The following is a 23044-nucleotide window of genomic DNA, read 5'->3' as shown; positions in this document are numbered from 1 at the left end:
AAAATCAATAAGGAAGGAGCTAAATGAATCTGAAAGGGAAGGTAGTTCCAAAGAAGTGGGGCAGCAACCGAAAAGGCCCTTTCACGGGTCCTAGTGCCCCGAATCTCTCGGGAATCAGGGACCGACAAAAGGGCCATTTGAGAAGATCTGACTGGACAGGATATAACTGGATAGGAGAGGTGGGTCTGTAGGTAGACAGGTGCCAAACCTGCAAGGCTTTGAAGGTAAAAACCAGGAACTTAAATTGAACTCGGTAGGGAATAGGCAACCAGTGCAATGACTGCAGGAGAGGTGTTACCTCTCATACCTACCTTATGGTGGTGCTCATTTGTCCATTGTGAAAAGAATGTCAGATACCAGGTGGTCAGCTCGTGCATATGCAACAAAACCACTTTTATACAGCTTTTCTGCAATAAAACAAGTCTTGGATGATGTTTCAAATAACAATGATCAGAAGGTAGAGTTTCGACAACAGGCTCGTGGACTACTTTCAACCATGATGAAGTTGGAAACAGGAATAATGGTCATATTATGGGATCAAGTATTACAGCATTTTCAAATGACCAGTACTTCTTTGCAATCTCCTGGTCAAGACTTGAATACAGCTTGTGCACTCTATGAATCCTTGCATGGATTTATTCAAGCTATGTGGTCTACTTTTTCAGACATTGAGCAAAAAGCCAAGGATGTGACTGCGTGTGAAGATTATCAACAACAAACTCGAAGAGAACACAAGCGAAATCATGCGTATGATGATTTCAGTGGTTCCAGCACTCTTGATCCACTTGTTGATCAACTCAAATGCCTTCTCAGAAGTTTAAAAGCCGAACATTTCTTGACATTGACAGCTTGATTTCTGCCCTGCCAAAAAGCCAGAAAGCTTATCAAAAGGTGAATGGTGTATTTGGATTCCTTCATCAGTTACAGTCGTTTACACCTGAAGAGACTGTAAAGAGGTCATAAAATCTTATCAAATCATATCTGGAAGATCTGGAAGAAATTCTTGGTGAAGAATTTGTGTAGTTTTCTGAACTGTTGAAAACTGATCTTGCTTCTCATATTGGCGCCAAACAAGACTTTGCAGAATTACAGTTGTACTGTTTGATAACTGACAATTTCTTGGAGTCTTGTTTTCCAAATGCAGAAAATGCCTTGTGCATCTATTTGTCACTCACAGTTACCAGCTGCAGTGGAGAATGCTCATTTTCAAAACTGAAAAGAATTAAAGATGAACTAAGGAGCACCATGGGTCAAAACAGATTGAACAGTCTTACTCTAATGAGCATTGAACATGAACTTCTGTGTGAAATAGACATTTCAGGTATCATCAACAAATTTGCTCATGCTAAATCTAGAAAATGTAACTTTTAAAATGTAGTTTTCTTACTTTTGACATTTGAAATTGATACCTACATGTAAGTAATAGTATTACATACTGAAGTGTCAGACATATGTCATTATCTAGCTGTATAGCAAGTGAAAAAATTGAATTACTTTACTAAGTAAGCAAATAATTTATGTTTTAATATTTATGTGAATTTTTAAATTTAGGGCCCCTTTATAACATATGCTACAGGCCCCACACTAGCTTAATCCGGCCCTGGATCTGAGCTGTCAGAGACTGACAAGGAGAGGGATCCTGGGGTCATGGCAGACAGCTCATTGAAAGTGTCAACTCAATGAGCCGGGTCTCACAATCAGTGAGACCCAGTTTGTAAAACTGAGCGGGGAGAGCGGGCTAACCCGCTCTCCCCACTCATGATCAGAGCGTGAGCCTTGGGCGGCCGGATCAGCAGCCCACACGATTGCTGGCTCTGTGATAGAGCCGGCAGGGGCTTTGGAGCTCAGGGGCTGCGCGGCCCCTGGAAGCTCCCGTATGCCCTGCGCGAGTGCACAGGGCATACTGGGGAGACCCCTGGAACCGGGAGGCAGCTTTTTACCTCCCATCCGGGGGTCTACACATGAGTAACCATGACATGGAGCCGTGATGCAGCTACTCACAATCTTTAAAACCAGGTTTGCGGAGCGCTCGCTCCGCAAACCTGGTTTTAGGGCAGGGGTAGTTAGGCGGGTTACCTGCTTAGGAACCACCGGGCTCACAGCCATGCCCGATGCTTCACACGATGGGGTGAAATTGAGCTAGCCTCTGTTAGCCCAATTTCGCCCTATTGTGTGAATACTCTCAATGTGCGGCAGCTGTGAAAAAGGCCAATTCCATGCTAGTGATCATTAGGAAGAAGAATGAAAATAAAACTGCTAATATTATAATGCCCTGATACCAAACTATGGTGCAGCCACACTTGGAGTACTGCGTACAATTCTGGTCACCACATCTAAAGGACACTGTAGAACTGAAAAGGTGCAGAAGAGGGTAACCAAATTGATCAGGGCCTAGAGCACCTTTCTTATGAGGCAAGGCTACAACACCTGGGGAATTTTAGTTTAGAAAAGAGAGGACTGTGGGGAGACATGATAGAGCAGGGGCGGAGCTATAATTGGGCGAACGGGTTCAAAGAACCCGGGCCGTGCCCAATCAGGAGCCGCCATTCGCGGCCCTGACACGAATGACAGATGTCAGACGTGGGGGCGGTAGTTTAGCTCCTGAGCGGGGGCCGCGCGGCCCCTTCTGGAGCTAAACAAAGGCTGGCGCTGTGCAGTGCCAGCCTAACTAGCTCCTGAAGGGGCCGCGTGGCCCCTTCAGGAGCTAAGACTGGTGCTGCGTTCGCAACGCAGCCCAGAAGCGGCTCTTCCTTGCAGGGAAGAGCTGCTCCTGGGCTGCGCTGCAAACACAGCACCAGCCTTCATCTAACTGCTGAAGGGGCTGCGTGGCCCCTTCAGCAATTAAGCTGCTTCTCCCAAATGGAGCCTCAAGGCTCTGTTCAGGAGCCAGACCATGCCCCCCACGTCTGACGTCAGATGCGGGGGCGTGGCTATCTCCTGCGTCTGGTGTCAGATGCAGGGGGCGGGGCTATCGGGGCGCCCGCCGTGGTCGCACACGGGCTGCCAGCAGGCTAGCTACGCCCCTGTGATAGAGGTATATAAAATCATGCATGGTGTGGAGAAAGTGGAGAGAGAAAGATTCTTCTCCCTCTCACATAATGCTAGAACCAAGGGTCATGCCATGAAATTGATTGCCAGGAAATCTAGGACCAACTAACGGAAGTACTTTTTCACACAACACATAATCAACCTGTGTAATTCTCTGCCATGAGATGTGGTGACAGCCAACAACCTGGATGGCTTTAAGAGGGGTTTGGAGAACTTCATGGAGGAGAGGTCAATCAATGGCTACTAGTTGGAGGGCTATAGGCCACCTCCAGCCTCAGAGGCAGGATGCCTCTGAATACCAGTTGCAGGGGAGTAACAGCAGGAGAGAGGGCATGCCCTCAATTCCTGCATGTAAGCTCCCAGTGGCATCTGGTGGGCCACTGTGTGAAATAGGATGCTGGACTAGATGGGCCATGGGTCCGATCCAGCAGGGCTGTTCTTATGTTCTTATGTCTGTATTCAGATATTTGGGCAATGAGAGGATCTGAGTGATCTTTTTAGTTATCACTGCTTGTAATGTGTTTATTCTGTGTCTGCAATTCTGCAGTGGTTCCTAGGTTGTATAAGGGTTAAAGTCAAGACCGGGGGGAAATCTGGCAACAGTCAGGTATTAGGGATTAAACCAGTAGCCAGAAATTAGGAACACGCCAATCAAGCCGAGCACAAGTCAGGAATCAGGGGGTGAACCAGTAACAGGAGGTCAAGAACATGCTGCAGGTCAGGAACATGCCAGAGGTAAAGCTGAGCAGTCAGTCAGAAATCGGGGTGAACCAGTAGCCATAGGTATGGATCGTGCTAGAGACAGAGTTGATCAAACAGACCAACAAGTAACAGCGAATAACTATACCAGGACCAAGGAGACTGGGGCAAGGTGTGTCTTAGAGGGGAAGCTTTTATGCTCTTTCTCCTGCAGGGAGAGCAAATGGTTGATCCCAGGGGCTGGGGGTGGGGGTGGGGGGTGGGCAGAGGTGCACCTAGGCAATTTTGGAGCCTGGACCTAAAGGCCTTTGGAGCCCCCCACCACACACACACACACACAGCAAGTTAAGCATCATTTTTAACACATAGGTAGGTTCTTGAGGGCACAAACCACACCAACAAGGACAGACTAAAACTGATTTGGGGGATCCCAGGGGGTGTGGAGGTCCTGGACTTTGGCCCCGAAGTCCAGGGGTAAGAGTGCCTTGGCAGGGCGGGGGGAAGTTGTCCAGGCCCTGCTGCAGTGCAGCAAACTGCCATAAGGGGCAGGAACACGTATATCAGATCAGGTAAAACATGACACTTGTACTTCAGAATAAGTCCAATTGAACCAGTTGTACTTACTTATAAGAAAACATGGTTAGGATTGGACTGTTACTTAAATGTAATATCCTTCTCTGAACACTTTCTCCAAAATAAAACAGGCATAAAATGAAGCTTAGGATGGTTGTAGTTCTAGTAAAGGATTACAGTCATTCAGTTCTTTTTAGAACATATGATTTGTTGAGGGGGAAAGAATGTAACCACTCTTTTAGGATATATATTTACTTTCCTGACAGGCAATGAGACTAGAGAAAGAGTCATTGGTCACAGTGAATATCTGAGATTTGACATTCCAGGGCAATCCAATAGACACATCTATAATAAATCTTTGGACCTTTAAACATATGGTTTCATCAGTTAAGAAAAATGCACTGGTATCACCTCTGCAGATCACACTGGTACTCAGATATTTTTGTCCAGCTGTACTGTTGCCAGGGACTGAAAAGATGGAACAAATTTAGAGAAGTAACAAGTGACTAAAAATAAAACATACCATAAGAAACATAATTCAAGCTCAACATCAACCTCATTTGAGGAACCTCCATAGAACTGGCGTAGAAACAATTTTCAGTATAGAGATTTCTCCATTTACTTTAAGTTAATTCCTTTTTTAGTTTTGCCCACCTCTTTCATATGAAGCTGCTTCACATTGAATCAAACTATTATTGTCAAAAGTGACTGGTAGCAGTTCTTCAAGGTTTCAGATGCAGGGTCTTCCCCAGCTCTACTGGGAAAAGATGTGGATCAAGGGTTGAACTGGAATTATTCTGCATGCAAAGCATGTGCTCTACCACTACAGTTCCTCCCCTATGCATATCTTTAGGAGATAGTAAATATTTCCATGACTTCATTTTTAGCAAGTTGTTCTAGTGAGAACTAATCAGCTTACTTTCCTTTCACTGTCTCTACAACTGGATTAAATTTGGTTCAAATTGAGGTCCACAAGTTAGAACTCTTATACCTCAAATGTTCATGCGTCCACCATCTTGGATCGGGGTGGATGACATCACTACAAACTACACCATTGTGGTGTCCCTGTGTGTCACTCACTATAACTATACCAAATTTGGTTGAAATCGATTAGACACTTGCGCCTCAAAAATTCACACAGCTACCACTTTGAATTGGAGTGGATGGCATCATCACAGACTATGCTGTTGAGGTGTTCCTGTGTGTCAGTCACTGGAACTGTACCTAATTTGGTTTAAATTGGTTAGACAGTCCACAAATTAGCTTGCTTGCATCTCAGATGTTCCCATGGCTGCCATCTTGAGTTGGAGTGGAGGACATCATCACACACCATGCCATTGGGGCATCTCTATGTGTCTCTACAGCTGTAGCAAATTTGGTTCAAATTGGTTAAGCGGTTCACAAGTTAGCCCACTTGCGCAGCAAAAATGTATGCGTCCACTATCTTGGATCGGAGTGGATGACATTATCACAAACTATGACATTGAGGTATCCCTATGTGTCCCTACAACTGTACCTGATTTGGTTCATATTGGTCCAGGTTTGGCAAAGTTGATAGGGGTGGACACACGGACACACACACACACAGAGTGCTGGGTGATCTGATATAGCATTCTGTGTCCTCGACACTCTTTTCCCCATATTTCCCATTCATTCTTGGTTTTGGTTACTCACTGATACTCACTCCTTGACTAACAGGAGAGCAACAGTGGGAGAGGGGGCATGCCTTCAACTCCTGCTTGTGGGTTTCTTGGAGACGTCTCGTGGGCCCCTATGGGAAACAGAATGTTGGTCTAGATGGGCCTTGAGCCTGATCCAGCAGGGCTGTTCTTATGTTCAAGTGGAACTCTGTTCATTTTGTAATTTGATCTGTTAAAGGACTAACACCGAGAATTGAAAGCATATTCCATGTTTAAGCCCTAATGAAGTCTGGTTTAGATTCCTAAATTTAGACAAATTAATTTGGAGCTATAATCAAGAGATGGGCAGCCCTATGGCCATTTCTTGGCCCCAGACATATGGAAAATGCATGATAACACTTTTCATGATATCACTTTCTTCATATAAAGAAAGTTATATAAATTTCCAAGGACTTTTTAAAAAAAGGAAGTTGAAACCCCAGTTCCTGTTTCTGATAAACATGCTCCTTCCCCGCCCCAGAGGTAGATTGAGAGGCATTCTTTGCAGCTGGCACAGAGAAAGTGGGGGAGGGGTTTTTGGCCAAAGGTGTGCATAGTGTTTGAGGGACCCAGTAGCTCCTTCAAGTAAAGCATGCTATGTGTGCAAGAGGGCCAATTGGGATGGAGAAGCTGGATGGTTTAAAGGTCAGCTCCTCCTCCCTGCTCACATGTGGGTGGCATCCTCCTATGCTATGCACCCAGAAGACATTGCAGGCTTAGCAGGTCACTTTTAAGGGTTTGAGTAGGAATTCCTTCTGCAGAAGCTTAGACTGGTTTGGAAGAGGGTATTTTAAGGGGGGGGGGTTACCTGCACCATTGCCTATTCAGGAAGAGAGGGGCTTTATAGGCCAATAGTCACACATACTCCTTGTTAATTCAAGTCAAAATGCTGGCTGGGGCTGTTGGTAGAGAGTATATAGAAGGTGCATTGGTTTAGGGGAATTAGCAGGCACCCTGGGGCATTGCCTTTTGAAGGGGTTTCACTTGACCAGGCCCTCTAGGTTATTTGGCTTGTGAGGGAAGGGACTCTATTTGAGGGTTTCCTGATTCACCTCCTCAAGGTTATAGGGCTCAGGTGATGGTGATGAGTGGAGGAATTCCAAAAGACACTGTAATAGATATAGCTAAATAATGCAGTGGTCAGGGTAGCCATTGATTATTGGCATGTAGCCAGGGTGGATTTGTCCTAAGATTTGGAATGTGTATGGCATAAATGAGCTGCATCACCACAGATCAATTAGCTACCTGTGAGTTAGATTAATCAGTTTTATTTTTCATATCCCCTGTTGTTTGTTAATTAATAAAGCTATGGCCATTTACTTCATCCAGTATAAGTATCTTGCCTCTTCCTTATTGCATCCTTGTGCAATATTTGCATGTCTTACTACAATGGTTACATATTTTTTACTGTTTAATATTTGCCTGTTTTACATTTTTTGACAAGTTTGGAATTCGTGCACATAAAAGCTAGACAGACACAGAGGCTTTTGTGAGAGTTTGCTCCTCTCCTACTTGCCAGGATTTGTATAATGTTCAAGAACTCCACGACCTGCAAAATGGATAGAGGCCCTGATAGAAACAAAGGTCTGATGGGACCACCCAGATCTTTGAAAGTAATAAAGGACTTTCAAGGACCTTTTGCAAGATTAAATTTGTTCCTCTTTAAACCTTCTCAGAAAACTTTCCATGAGTGCTTATGCAACACTAAACAACAAAAAGACCTTTTTCTATAGTCTTCCAAAATACTTCAAAAGAATTGTTTTGAACTGAAACAGCATCAGATCTTCCCTTAATCAGAACTAGGAAGAAGAAGAAAAATCTACCTATTAGAGGAATTTATTTATTTATTTATCTATTATTTTATCCACTCATTCATTCATCTGAGTATACCACCTTTCATCTGATGATCCCAAAGTAGTTTAGTGGACAATATACTGTTATAGTACTACATCCATTTGAAAACATCCTTTTCACCATTTGATACATCCTTAGAAAGAAAACAAATATTTGATTTTCTTTGCCACCTCTTAGACACAGAACTTGAAGTTATCAAATATGGCAAAGACAATATTTATGCTCATCAATGGACTGGATCTCAACATCTCAGATTCTAAATGTTCCAGAAGGTGATGATATAGAACCATAATTTTTTGTCTTTAAGGAAAGGATCACGAAGATTAAGCCAGATAAACATGAGATAATTAGACATATTTGTGCTGTGGCTTTCCTAACCATAACCATTACCATAATCATAACCACAACCATAAACAATGCTGGTGTGCATTGTTTATAGCACATTTGTTATCAGGTCCTGTATTTATTTCCTCTTACTATTTGAAATACAGCTTTTTCACTCTGCATGTTTTGACACTATAGAATATTACTTAATATAATGTGAGCTTTCCTAATTAACACCTCCAAAATGTAATATTTTTACTTTCTCATAATTATTGTACAATTGTGCAAAATAGAAAAACAGTACAACTGGCACAAAGAACAAACAAAATAGAATAATGCTAGCTGGGCAAAGGAAAACACAACGGAGAGAGGGCACAAGAAAAACATTTTACTCTGCCCACAAACAGTTGCAATGTCTAGTTCACAGAATTACCAATCCATATACACCTGTGTGCTGACATGTCACTTACCAGATGTTATCATTGGAGATAGTGAGGTCCAGTGAGAAACCTTAAATCAAGCACTGATACACAGTTTCCCAATAAGTCAATGAATAGACTGCAAGCCTTCAGGATGGAAAATGCTCTATTGTATAAGGAGGATTTTAGGTGAGAGAGGGACTGCAAATCTGCATGAATAAGCAAAAAAACCAACCCCACAACCCCACCCACTCCCATGCATGCTTTCTCAGAAGTAAATTCTGCTGAATTCTATAGAACTTACTCGCAAGCAGATTGCATAGGATTGTAGCCTTAGTGTAATTTCAGGGAGCAATAACGTTATTTGTACTCAGTTATGATGTTATTTGCCCAGTTATGTACCCAGTTTTTCAAAACCACTTACTTATAGTGTATAATTTACAGTTTGTAGCTACAGCATTAAAAAAAAAGAAAAAAAGATTCCATCTGTGAATTTGTTAGCAACAAAGGAATACTAATCTTGCTTGATCTTCTTCCAGGAAACCAAGTTCATAATGCATAGCTCTGATAACACAGGGAAATTTGTAACACATTATGTTCATGCAACCAGATCCACAGCCTGGTGGAAAATTAGACTGAAAGTATCCAATTGAATTAGATGAGTCTAAATCACCAGCTGCTAGTGGGAAACTATCACAGCAAAAGGCAGGTTAGTACTGTCAAGGTTGCTGTTTCTAAAACCTGTAAACCTTCCACCACTGGAAATCATGTGGCTAAACCTAAAGAGAAAGTGGCATATTGATGAGGTATTACTACTATTATATGGCTCTAGTTGTTAACCTGTTCATTTAAGTTTCTATTAGCATTCTATTCATTTTATGCCTAGTTCTATTAAGCTGGAAGAAAGAGCTAAATGAGAATGCCCTTAGTGCTGTGGCAAGGACATACAGCCTTATTGATACTTGTGAGAAGGCATTTCTGCCAGTCAGTCTGAATAGCAAACTAGTTAATAGGCATACTTTGACCTATAAGAGATTAACTAACTGCTTGAATGTTGATTTACTGCTTAGTCATAAAATCATTTCAGTAAAAGTCACTTACTTTTATTTTGCAATGGTTACGAATTTATATTGCCAATCATGTAAGATTCTTAAACATGTCAAAATTTATGGTAGTATTATAACATACAATTTTTAGCACTGCTCTGAAAGAAATTCTCTCTAAAAAAAACTAAGCACCAGATATGTTTAGAAGTTGTCACTGAATTATAATTGAGTTTATATTTTGATACAGATTTCTTTCAAACTAGTATAGGAAGGTTGATAATGCAGAATGGACCTTTATGCCATCTACACTGTGATGTCTCTAGGCTGCAAAAATAAAGCAGCAACACTACCTAAGTTCTTATTAAAAAGTCATCCCAATAGTATGCAGAATGATATTCCCTATTTATAGGCAAGTCTTAACACATTTCAATTTACTGCACAATTCCAAAAAGAGCTTTTTTCCAGTATATTAAGCAACATCTTCATACTTGCTGCAATATCTCAATGCCTTTCTGTAGCCTCTCCTTGCACCTGGACCCTGGCTTTTTGTGCTTTAAGTAGGGGTATTCTGGCTTGGAGAAGGAAAGACTTTCATGACTTCAAACATGAACATTAATCAAGTTTTTATCTTCTTACATAATCCTGCCTTTGATGTCACTACACTGAAGCCTCTCAGAATAGAAAGAGAAAGCTGTGAAAAGAAGCCCATTTAATTTATACATTTAAACTGCTGCTTCTCTAATTCGCTTCTGTAGCAGTTTTATTGTTTTCTGCTTTGCATCCTAAAGGCAGGCTTACACCCTGCAATTATGAATGGCCGCTCTGAACAAATAATTGAAATTCACAAGTGGTGTGATATAGTTAAACAATGACATGGTAAAAGGTGTGAGGTCAGACATAGTCCCAATGGCATTATTAAATTGTAGGATATTCTTTTCCTTTGACCTGGGAGTATGTATATTTGTCTTACATTAGCTTTATAGTAACAACTAATCAGACAAGCTACTTGACCAAAATAGCAAGCAGCGAGTGAAGCTTAGCATTTCAATTCTTACATATTTTCACCAGCCAAGGCAGAGGTTGCAGGTTCAAATCCCTGCTGGTATGTTTCCCAGACTACCTATATCTACATTTCCTTTTTTACATTTGTTTTAACCTCATGCTGGTCGCTGACCGAAATAAAGAGATTGATTGATTGATTGATTGATTGATATCTACTACTTCCCAGACACCTATACTGGGCAGCAGCAATATAGGAAGATGCTGAAAGGCATCATTTCATACTGTCTGGGAGGAGGCAATGGTGGCGCAGTGGTAAAACTGCTGCCCTGTAACCAGAAGGTTACAAGTTCAATCCTGACCAGGGGCTCAAGGTTGACTCAGCCTTCCATCCTTCTGAGGTCGGTAAAATGAGTACCCAGAATGTTGGGGGCAATATGCTAAAAAAAATCATTGTAAACCGCTTAGAGAGCTCTGGCTATAGAGCGGTATATAAATGTAAGTGCTATTGCTATTGCTAAACCCCTCCTGTATTCTACCAAAGACAACCACAGGGCTCTGTGGTCACCAGGAGTTGACGACACTGACTCCATGGCACATGTCACTTTACATTCTCCTAACCTCCCTTTTCCTTGCTGGGGGGTGGGGAGGAAACTGCATGCAGAAGGTTATATGTGTTATGCAGTGTTACATAGTTTGGAAGGTATTTTCAAGAAGAATTAATTCATGCCTTTAAAAGATATCAGAGTTCAAACCAGATCAGCACAATATAAAGCTTTGTACTTGCACTGACTATACTAGTTTACCTTTTGTTGAGCCCAACCAGTCTTTTCACTTGCTGATCAAGGCTGGGAAAATTCTGTCCCAATATCTCTGAGATAATTTGAGAGAGAAAGAAAAAGAGGAATGGTTAGAACACACCCACACACCCATATGAAAGTGGCATGATTGAAATTGTTCAGATAAACTAAAGAAGGATTATATTATATTAGTTAAGTGTTCTATACTTTAATTATACCTGCATAACCCCCTACTTCACTTGAGATCAAATAATAATGCAAATTACTTGGGGGTTAATTTGGTTTAGTTGTATTTTGATATAATTCTGTAGATACTCCTTTGATATGTTTCTGGGGAAAACAGCAGTAAAACCAAATAAATAATAAAAATGTCAGTGTTGAAATATCCTCTCTGTCATTCCTGACTATAATGAAAAAGCAAATTGAGGAGTGTCAGATGTTCAAGAGGTTGCTTGCTGGAGCTAGCCACTGTCGTCAGTGGATAAAGTATTTAACAACAAGTGGAGAAATAAACCCTCAGACTCATTAGATGGCATTCAGTCCAGAGATGGTATAAGGTGACTTGAGTCAGACCATTGGTCCATCTAGCTCAATGCTCTCTACAAAGCTGTCTACAAGACTGGCAGCAATTCTCCAGGGTTTCAGGCAGGAATCTCTCACAGTTCTACCTGGAGATGCCAGGGTCTGAACCTGGGACCTTCTGCATGCAAATATGCAGATGCTCTTCCACTGACCTACTGCCCCATCCCCTATGCGGAATATTTTACAGCGCTCACATATAGTTTCCCATCCAAATGCAAACAAAGGCAGACCTTGCTTAGTAAAGGAGACATTCATGCTTGTTATCACAAGACCAGCTCTCCCCCTGAAGGGGTAGCAAGTATCCTCTCCAAGGGTGAGCAAGTGATAGCAAGTGATTCCCTGCCCCCAAACATTCCCTTTTGTTCCTTTCCTTTTGTTCTCTCATCCACCAGACTGGAACTTTACCGCAAAGTGTCAGACAATACAATCATAGTATATTATGGTCCTAGAGCTGGAACTAATTATCTTAAAAGGCCTCCATTGTATAAAGAAGCCTCATTAACCCACTCTTCTATTCCAGAACAATAGAAACCAGTGCCAGCCAGGTAGGTAGGAGAATCCTCCAGTATCCTAGGAGCCATGTCAACTCCTTAGCTTCCTTCCTGGCCAGGAACTGGACAGGGTGAGACCATGTGTAAAGGGAGTGCAAGGGCATTTCCCCTGTGGATTTCAGCTGGCCTCATACTGATTCCTCTCTCCACCCCAGTCTTTCCTGCCACATGAGCTTGGACCTGCCAAGAAAACAAGCCTGGGAAGTGGACTGTGGACAAAGAGAAAGGAGGAGCGACCTGATCCAAAAATACAACAAGGCAGTTTACACAATCAGTACTTGAGTAGGAGAGTTCACACAATCAGTACCTAGATAGTATATCCTACCCAAGTTTGGGAGCTGTTCATACTCCTGTTTACCAATCATATGTGAGTAAACAACAAGGTGGGGGGAGAAGTGATCATCTACTAAGGAGTATCTGCATAAGAAGGCTTTCCCTCTAACCTCATTAAAGAGCTGCATACAGCTGCTGGGTAGGATGGAGCTCTCCTACTCAACTGCCACTTAGCAGTACCTGCCCCACCTTGTTTTTTACTCACACACGATCAATAAAGCATGCACAGATCACAAACTGGGCTAAAATGTTTCTCCTACCCATGTCCCAAACGTGTGAACTGCCCTAGTATTTTCTAAGAGGAATCTGGCTCATTTTCTGAACAAGTTGGAGAATGTCAAGCAAGCTTCATTAACAAGGTAGATAAATTAGCAACATTATTTACCAGAGCTCAGGTGTTTAAGACATAGCAAGATCCTCACTCCCCCTAATAACATTCTTTGCCACCCCTTTGCTGCCCCAAACTACTTGTTCCAACTACTTGTCCCTGATTCAGCCTCAGCCCCCACATCTGTAAAATGGAAATAATAGTAATTTGCCTTATAGAATGCTTATATGAATGAATAATAAAACAATTAAAATGTTTTGAACAGTTGAAATATTATATTTGGGCCAATGCTTTATCCCAGCAACAAAGCCTCCAATGTTAGGAACAAAGCAGTAACATGATGAAGACAAGATATGTCAGAGGCATAACTGAAGATTGGTCCCTTATGTGCCCTAAAATTCTAAGGCTTTTATTTTCAAGCACAGAGTCAGCTACATCAGCATATCCTATAGTTTTCGTAGAATTAATATTGGGTTACAGTGTAGCAAAACCTGCCTAGAGGTGCCACTGATGCTATAATGGCCACACCACGCACTGTCACAGTGGTCGGTCGGTCTTTCTTTCTTTCTTTCCTGCTCTTCCTCCAAGGAGCTCAGAGCAGTATACATTGTTATGGTTAACCTCACAACGACCCTGTGAGGTAGGTTAGGCTGAGAGATACATTTTTTCTTTTTTTCCTTTATTGCAATAAGGTTACAATATATAGACATAATCAAGGATGATGATGATGATGATAATAATATATGTAAATATAACTAAAAGGAGGGGGGATCACTTAACACAGCTTAACATAATAGCATAGAACCAATGCGGGCGGTGGGGGGAGGAAAGGGATTTTGTAAAGAACACAACCTTTTCAAGGATATTTGACTTATATTTCAAAGCATAAACAGTTCATTGAAGTTCGACCAAATTGCTAATAATTTTTCTTCTTTACTTTGTGGAAAAAACCCAGTTCAAATGCTGACAAAGAACACCCATCAATAATCCAAAATTGTAATTCAAGAGTAAATTTGTCCTTCCAGTGTTGTATTATAATCCTTTTGGCAACACCCCAAGCATGAAGAATCCACAGTTCTTGATGTACTGCTAAATTCCATATGCTGGGGATATACCCCAACAAAACATGGATGTCCTTAATGGACAATGACAACTGCCATGTCATATTAACTACCTTATGAATTTCAAACCAAAATGGTGTGATAACCAGACAGGACAAAACCATATGTGTAAGTGTACCCTCATACAAATTGCACCTCCAACACATAGCAGTCTGCAACCATCGATAATTAAACATTCTTTCAAGTGTCCAATAGACACAGAATAAAAGTTTCTGCTGTATTGGCCACATTTTAAGATCTAAAAAGGCATGTTTCATTGCCTTCAATGCAACCCACCACTGATTTAATAAAATAGGGTATTCAAGGTCATTATTCCAAAGATCTCTGATATAATCAATATCAATCTTATCAATGTCTTTAAGTTTCTGATAGACCGTGGTTGCAGGCTTAGGTGCATCTAATAAATGTTCCAAATCTAATAATAAAGATGGCATTTCAGAAGCTGCAATCACATCAGGACCAAAGAGCCGTGACAATAAATGCTTTAGCTGAATAAACTGCCAACTAGCATTGAAGGTACAGTGGTCCCTCGACTTACGAACTACTCGACATCCGAAGTTTTCGACTTACGAACGACAAAAATGACCGGAAGTCGTTGCTGGTTTAGATGCAGCTTCCTCGACTTACGAATTTTTAGATGCGGTTTCCTCAACTTACGAATGTTTCCAGACCTCCGTGGGCGCGCTTTTCGACTTACGAAAATTTCGACCTACGAACGTGCGTTCGGAACGGATTAACTTCGTAAGTCGAGGGACCACTGTATATCAAACTCAGATCTCAAAGTGTCAAAAGATTTAAAAACATCTTCAGAAGATATCAATTGATCTAATGTAATGAAATTGTGGGAGGCCTAGTTAGCCCAATAAAAAGACTTACAAGCAATCTTCAAACTGAGATTCACCCACAATGTAAGCTTTTTATGCTGAAAAGGATAAAACACATGTCCAGAACCCAGGATTCTCCATATGTGCCTTGTGGCTTTAACCACCAGTAATGACCCAGATTCATGAACAAAAAATAAACTGAGCACCTGTCAAGATTTCAATGAGGTCAAAAAAAGACTCTTGAGCTGTGCCCAAGGTATAGGTAAGAACTGGGACTCATTGTTCCACCCTAAGACTGAAGATAAAATAAATGCCCGATGATAAGCCTGAAAATACAGGAAACTAAATCTGCATTCTTCAATATATAATTTAAGTTTACAAACTGAAAATCTGGGCAGGTGTTCTTGCCATAAGAAGTTATTGACTAATTTATTAACTTGATTAAAATATGATGAAGGTATAAGAATGGGAAGACCTCTTAAAATATATATAAGCTTTGACATTAGATTCATCTTAACCACATTTATTTTGCCCCAGATACTCAATGGAACCATAGACCACCAATCTAAATCATTTTTCATTTGAACCAAAAAACTGGAAAAATTTAAATTTACTTATTGAGAAAATTTCTGGAAATTACTATACTGAAATAGACAAGAAACTCTGGACACACCCAAACCCCCATAGCCTACACTCATCAGGGAAATCTATAGAGCCCAGATGCATCAAATTACATTTACCCCAATTTATGGAATACCCCCTCCCCCTGTTCTATATCTCTCCACCAGTCATGGAACAGAGTGCTATCATGTCTAAGGAATTTAAGAGCTGGGGAATGGAGGAGGATTTTATCTGTGCTTATTTGTGTGTTTATTTAGCTGAGAATGGTGTGTTACATTGAAAGGTCTTATGTTTATCAACTTTTAGTTTTTCTTTTTGTGCAATAACAGGTCTTTTTGTTGAGAGTTGGAGTTAATACGTGCATTGCCTCACTGACATATCAACTTATGACTAGATAAATTACCAAACTTTTGAACCATGGATTAGGAAATCAGACCTCTGGTTTATCAATAAAACATAAAATATCATCTATGTATAAAATCAACTTATGTTCAATCCCACCAAGTGTAATACCCCTTATATTATCCGAGTCTCTAATAGAATGGAGCCAAGAAACGATTACCACTACATCCGGTCTATAGCCATTATCGGACAGAAAACGGTATATGGCGTTTGCACTGAGCGTATTGAAGAGGACAGCCTATGACTAGCTTATAAAATTAGTACACTGCAGGCTTTTAAAACAGAAACATGAAGCACTTCACAAATGCAAAATTCACTTGTGGAATTATCTGCTACTATAAATTGAGTGGGATAAAATCGTAGAACTTTTTATCCCACACGGCAAAGTGGTCAAATTTGCAGATGGCACTAAACTATGAAATCCAAAGCAGATTGTGAAGAGCTCCAAAAGGATCTCTCCAAACTGGGGGAGTAGGTGACAAAATGGCAAATGAGGTTCAATGTAAGAAAGTGTAAACGGGTGCATATCGGGGCAAAAAACTCCAACTTCATATATACACTGATAGGGTCTGACCAGGAGAGAGGTCTTGGGTTGTGGTGGACAGCTCGTTGAAAGTGCTGACTCAGGGCACAGCAGCTGTGAAAATAGCAAATTCCATCCTAGGAATGCTAATATTATAACGCTTTTATACAAATCTGTGGTGCGGCCACATTTGGACTACTGTATGCAGTTCTGGTCAGCATATCTTAAGGACATTGTAGAATTGGAAAAGATGCAGGAGAAGGCAACCAAGATGATTAGGGGCCTGGAGCACCTTAGGAACATAGGAAGCTGCCTTATACCGAGTCAGACCATTGGTCCATCTAGCTCAGTATTGTCAACACAGACTGGCAGTGGCTTCTCTAAAGTTGCAGGCAGGAGTCTCTCTCAGCCCTATCTGAACCGGGGGTCATCCCATGAAACTGAAGGCTAGGAAATTTAGGACCAACAAAAAGAAGTACTTTTTAATACAGTGCATAATTAAGCTATGGAATTTTCTGCTACAGGATGTGGTGATGGCTGCTAGCTTGGATGGCTTTAAAAAGGGCTTAGACAAATTCACAGAGGACAGGTCTATCAATGGCTACTAGTCTGGTGGCTATAGGCCACCCTCCAGCCTCAGAGGCAAGATGCCTCTCAATACTAGTTGCAGGGGTGCAACAGCAGAAGAGTGGATGTGCCCTCACCATTTTCCTGTGGGCTTCTCAGGGCCAACTGGTGGACCACTGTGTGAAACAGGATGCTCAACTGGATAGGTCTTGGGCCTGATCCAGTAGGGCTGTTCTTATTTTTCTGTTTTCTGTTTTCAAACCAGGTTTTAAAACATAATTAGACAAATGAATGCAGTGGCGTAACTATAATAGGACAAGGGAGACAGTTTTCTGGGGGCTCAGAGGCAAGTCACATGACTCCCTCAGCCGCGCACCGGCCCTGGGCTTCCTTCAGTTGTATTCCTTTCTCCGAAACTGAGCCTTCACACAACTGGTACCATATTCCCTCTGTCTCTCCCTCCCTCTCCACCTTTTGCCACAGCCTTGCCTTCGTTAGTCGCTCCTCCTCCTTCCCTGTCCTGGCCCTTGTCCATTGGCTGGCGGCGCCACTTGAAAAAGAGTCGAAAGGCACATGATCAACTGGAGCACGCTGGTGGAACACGAGATCACAGCCTGTGAGTGAACTCCACCCATCGCCCAGTTCTTCGAGGCCACACTTACTTTTCCCGCTTGCTGCAAAATTTACCGTGCTGTGCATATTTTTGAGGGGAGAGAGACAATAGACATAGAGATGGAACCCTCAGATAGCTGATCCCAGTAGCCTTAACAGGAGGGTGGGGCAGGGGGAAGTTTCCTCCTCAAAAACTTTATTGTATTTTTATTGTTGTGTGTAGAAGCAGCTTAATCCGAGCGGGGAAAACCTGCTGAGAGGAGATGGCCATTTAGCCGCAACAGGGTGTGTGTGTGCAGGAGCTCAGCAACCAGCTGCGGGATGGCGGGCCAATCCAGATAAGCAGGGCAGGATGACTCGACTCCGTGGTGGGGCTCTCGCAGACCCTGGTCGAGTGTGGAAGCAGCTTGTGAAAGCAGCAGTGGATTCTGGGCTGGGACCTGGGAGCAGCAAGCAAGGGCTTCCCACTCCCCAGCTCCGCCACCACCCAAGGGTCCCCATACCACTCCTTGGGCGGGCAAAGGCTGGCAAGCCCCAGGCGCCTCCCCTGCCTCAAAGATGCTGACGATGGGCATTCCTGCTGCAAAGAGCCCAACTGCAGGGGAGGGGAGGGGAGGGGCACTCCAAGCAGACCCAGGGGAAGGAAGGATTGGGCCGGATGGAACCCATGAGGAAGACTGCTCCCCTGGCGAGCACCCCCCTCCCAAGGGACTACAAGCCCAGTCCACGCTGGTCCCCTCCTTCCCCCTGGGCTCCCAGGCGGGTCCTCCTTCAGTTGCTCCCCCTCCACGCCTACACATGAGGAGACCTGAGGAGTGCTGCCCTTTGCCTAGCACTCCCTTTTCCCCTTCCCACTTCTCCACCTCTTGCCTTGTTCTCCAGAACCTTTCCAACAATAGTCCAACTTCCAGGCAAGGATAAATATGCAAAGCAAGCTATAGCCTCCCTCCTCCCATTTGCAACTGTTTATGCTTTGCTGCATTTGCTAATCTTGGTCCCACATCATGCAAAAAGCCATGGAAGAGACAGGAAGTATTTTGTCCCACTCTGAAAGGACCTGCTTAAGCACTGTGGGCTCCTCTTACTGCTACCCCCAAACCTTTAATGACTTGGGTGATTGTTCAGATAAGTCCTTGTTTTTTATGAATTAGCACTTCTTAAATGGGATTAGTCTATATGCTTGCCTGAAACTGTGTAGTTAACATGACTATCTGAGCTGAGGGAAGTGAAAAGCACTGCAAAAATGTACACATGCTGTTAAGTCTTTAATACTGCCTAACTTTTATTTACTTATTAGATTTAGATACTGCTCAACTAACAAAAGTCCTTGAAGCAGCTTACAAATCTTTTCAGATCTTTAGTTTGTCCCTTTGCATTGCTGAAGAGATACACCATGTAAGTATTACTATAAGCAGAGCTAGGCTACTGTATGACGAACTGAAATGGAAATGTGGGGCTCTTCCTACAGTTTGAATTTCAATATTTTATTGCTAATCTGCAGTGAGGGGCCCATTTTAACAATTAGTGTTTCTATTGTGTTCTAGGCATTAAAAGTAGCACAAATATATAGTATTCAATGTATATAACTATATATTGTGAAGTGTGTGTGTATTCAGTGAAATGTATTTCCTGGCAGCATACTTATTTTGAAATATCAGACTTAAATCCTTGGGGGCCTGGGGTGTGCGGAGGCCCTAGACTTTGAGGGGGGCATTTTAAAATCTCCTTGCTACGCCCCTGAATGAATGGGCAGATTGCTCTGAATATCTGAAGATGACTCATCCCATTATAGCCTTGCATGTTCATGTTATCCTCGTATGCACTTGGATTAGAGAGTAATACAGGAAAACTGAAGAAAATAATGGTAGCCATGGCTAGCAGCAACAGGAGGAGGAACTGAACGGTAATGAAGAAATGGGCAAAGGAGGAGCAGTAGACTGATACAATACAGGGCAACAGACAGAAGCAGAAAAAGACAGCATGTTGCTCCAAACCTCTAAATTTGCTTAGTGTTTTGAGTCTACCATGGGTCATGTGTGACTTAGACCGGCACATTACGGAGCTGCAAGGTGTTGGGTTTTTTTGTTTTGGTAATAATAATTTTGTAGCCTGGAGACAAAATGTGTCTCCAGGTCATATGATATAAAGTTTCCACTTCTGCAGGGTAAATGTGACCATCTAGGAGTTTTTAAAAAAATATTATTTATTCAGTTCATTGTGTTATATTGCACTTGTCCTAGACTAGACATTAATAAGAGTAAAAGTAATTGGCTCTATTCTTTCCTGTTCTCTCCTAGAGGTTAAAAATAAATATAAATATAAATATAAATGCTATCTAACTTTCACATCCTAGCCCTTGTTTATGGTTTTTCTTAATGGCTATTACTTTTTATTTTCTAGAGACACGTCCCATTTTTTCCTGCTCTCTAGTGGAAGGTTAACACATTTAGAACCTGGCTTTTGTTTATTAAGGGTTGGTATTTCTGACTGTATTCTCAGGAGAAATGTTGCTGGCTTTTATAACTATTATAGCAGACTGTAAAACAAATATTAGACAACAAGGAGCAACCTATGAATCACTGAGTCTGGATCTGTACTGATATTCTAACTCCAATCTTTTATACTTTACCATTCTGCAGCCAGGATGTGGAGGGAGAATTGACTAACACCCAGCCAGCGACCTCCTCACCACATACTCTAGCCCTATTCTATGAATATTAGGTTCCATGGTGATTAAAAACACAGTCCATTTATGCACATTTGTATGAAGGACTGTGCTGGTGATACAGCCTTGATCATTTTACTTCTGTCTGAAGCTTTGAATAGCATTGCACTTGAAGTACTTGTGACATATCTGTAGGACCTGGCAGATGCTTCAGAAGCAGAACTATTCTGGAAAATTTCTGTTTATTCTTGGTAATGAGGTCCCAGATTATGACTGCTGGTTGCTCATCTATTCCTTGGGACTCCCCTATGGTTTTTGTCATCCTCTCTCCAGCCTCTTGACTGATATCTGGATAGGAAATTGTAATGTAACCACATATATAGTGCTGTTTGAGCAATTGTAACCAAAAGTAATTGATAAATCTGATCATTTAGGTGAAAGGATATCATGAGTGTTTAAATTCTACAAGGAGGCAAATACAGTGAACTTAATGGATACACTCAGTAGACTCATTTTTAGAACTAGACACTGCCATAAATATGACAAAGGATGACTCTCAAAAGGGCAGACCCATTAACTCAGTGGTGGAGACTGCTGAAAAAAAAAACACTTGTAAGTACCTCTTACGCTCTTAAACATATGACCCCACATACCTATGGGAAAATATCATTAAAATGCAGAGAATGAAAACTTTCACTAGACACAAAGAATATTTATTTTATCTTTGGGATGGATTTTTGTATTGAGCTCAATTGACATGTTTCTGATTATAATGAAAATGTGGAAGAAGATTTAGATTCATAAAGCACATTAAAATACTTTTATCTTTTGGGAATGAGAAAAGAGATTGCATTAAATATGTTTGTAATACTCAGCATTTTCATCCCATAATTAACCAGTGATGTGCTACTCCACTTTAGGCAAACTACAAACCTTCAAACATAAGAAAACATCACATAATATGCTATTGGAAATTTGGAGACTTTGGAGACTTTTTTCTCACTGAAAAATCTGACTCAAATTTTTAAAAAAGGTTTACATTTCATTATGTTTCACAAATCATGAATATTTTGTTTTGAAATTATGGCATCATATAGGCTGTCAATTGGCATTCTTTTGAAAAGAGCATATGTAGGATTACAGAACTGAAGAAAATTGTTATACAAGGCAAAACTACATGCTCCCTTAAACCAGTAGTGTCTCTTTAACAAAAAGCAGCCAGCCATGGGACAGGGAGCTGATCTGGATCAGGGCTACAGCACGCGGAAGGGGGCTTAACTGTTTCTTTTTGTGCTGCTTTCTCACCAAAAATCACTCCTGCGAAGCTGCTACTGAAATGGCTACTTGCAGCAAATAGCCGCTTTGGTGGCACACAGCAGCTTTAAAGGTAAATTGTGCCATCAAGTTGGTGTCGACTCCTGGCAATCACAGAGCCCTGTGGTTGTCCTTGGTAGAACACAGGAGGGGTTTACCATTGTCATCTCCCACACAGTATGAGATTATGCCTTTCAGCATCTACCTATATCACTGCTGCCCAAAATAGGTTAGTGGAGATTCAAACCAGCAACCTCTGCCTTGCTAGCAGCTTTAGGAGGGCAATTTTCAGTGGAAAAACAGCACAAGGGGGAAATGTTAACCATCACTTTCCTGCGCACCAGATCTGGTTCTTATTCGAATTAAGACCTCCTGTAGCTGTCAAAAAGGCACTTCCAGATAATGCCAGCTCCAAGAGACCCTAAGCCAAGCCTTTGTGGGGGGCTCAAAGCCTTAATACAGCCCTGTCTGGACAGTAACAAAGACCTGTAATGGTAGTCCGTGGTAGTTGTGCTAGTGGGTTCCAACCTTCTTTTAAAAAACAACAATTAAATCACCTGTCAGGAAAGACCCTCTCAACCCTAGCACTTAGCCATTTTCTTTCCTTAGCCTTCTTAGAAGAGAAATGCTGGCTGTATTTCAGGGAAAAGGTAGTTCTGACAAGGCATTGCCATATAGTGCCTTTTGAAAACGACTGCAAGTGGACTAAAGGAAATGCCCCAACCTGATTGCATCTGAGCGTAGGCAGAGAGAGATGCAGGGCCAACATACGGAAAGGCCAGCATACAGAAAGGCCAACATTTTTCACATGGCACATAATTAATCTATGGAATTCTCTGTCATGAGATGTGGTGATGGCCACTAACTTGGATGGCTTGGAAGAGAGAGGGTATGCCCTTACCTCAGGGGTGTAACGAGGCTGGAGTGGGCCCAGAGACAAAATTTTAAAATGGGCCCCTCGCTGATACACACACACTCACTTCACATGTGACTTGCCTCTGGGGGGGCCCTCGAGGCGTGGGGGCCCCCAGGCAGCCGCCTCCCCTTGCCTAATGGTAGTTACGCCCCTGCCTTACCTCTTGCCTGTGGGCTTCTCAGAGGCATCTGGTGGGCCACTGTGTGAAACAGGATGCTAGACTAAATAGACCTTGGGTCTGATC

The 23044-nt window shown here is 42.0% G+C and overlaps 1 protein-coding gene across 1 annotated transcript in view; it reads right to left on the bottom strand.

Moving 5' to 3' along the window:
- PRUNE2 (prune homolog 2 with BCH domain) overlaps positions 1-11482 on the bottom strand; it is a 279200-nt gene extending 267718 nt beyond the window's left edge. Inside the window, exon 1 of the mRNA XM_053292147.1 lies at positions 11448-11482. The gene's annotated coding sequence lies outside the window, so the exon portion shown is untranslated. The remainder of the gene's footprint in view (positions 1-11447) is intronic.
- Between the last annotated feature and the right edge of the window lie 11562 nt (positions 11483-23044).

This window comes from Hemicordylus capensis, chromosome 2, assembly GCF_027244095.1.
Source record: "Hemicordylus capensis ecotype Gifberg chromosome 2, rHemCap1.1.pri, whole genome shotgun sequence".
In the NCBI taxonomy this organism is placed as follows: domain Eukaryota; kingdom Metazoa; phylum Chordata; class Lepidosauria; order Squamata; family Cordylidae; genus Hemicordylus; species Hemicordylus capensis.
Note: the sequence above shows the minus strand (reverse complement) of the source record. Positions and strands in the feature narration are given on the sequence as shown.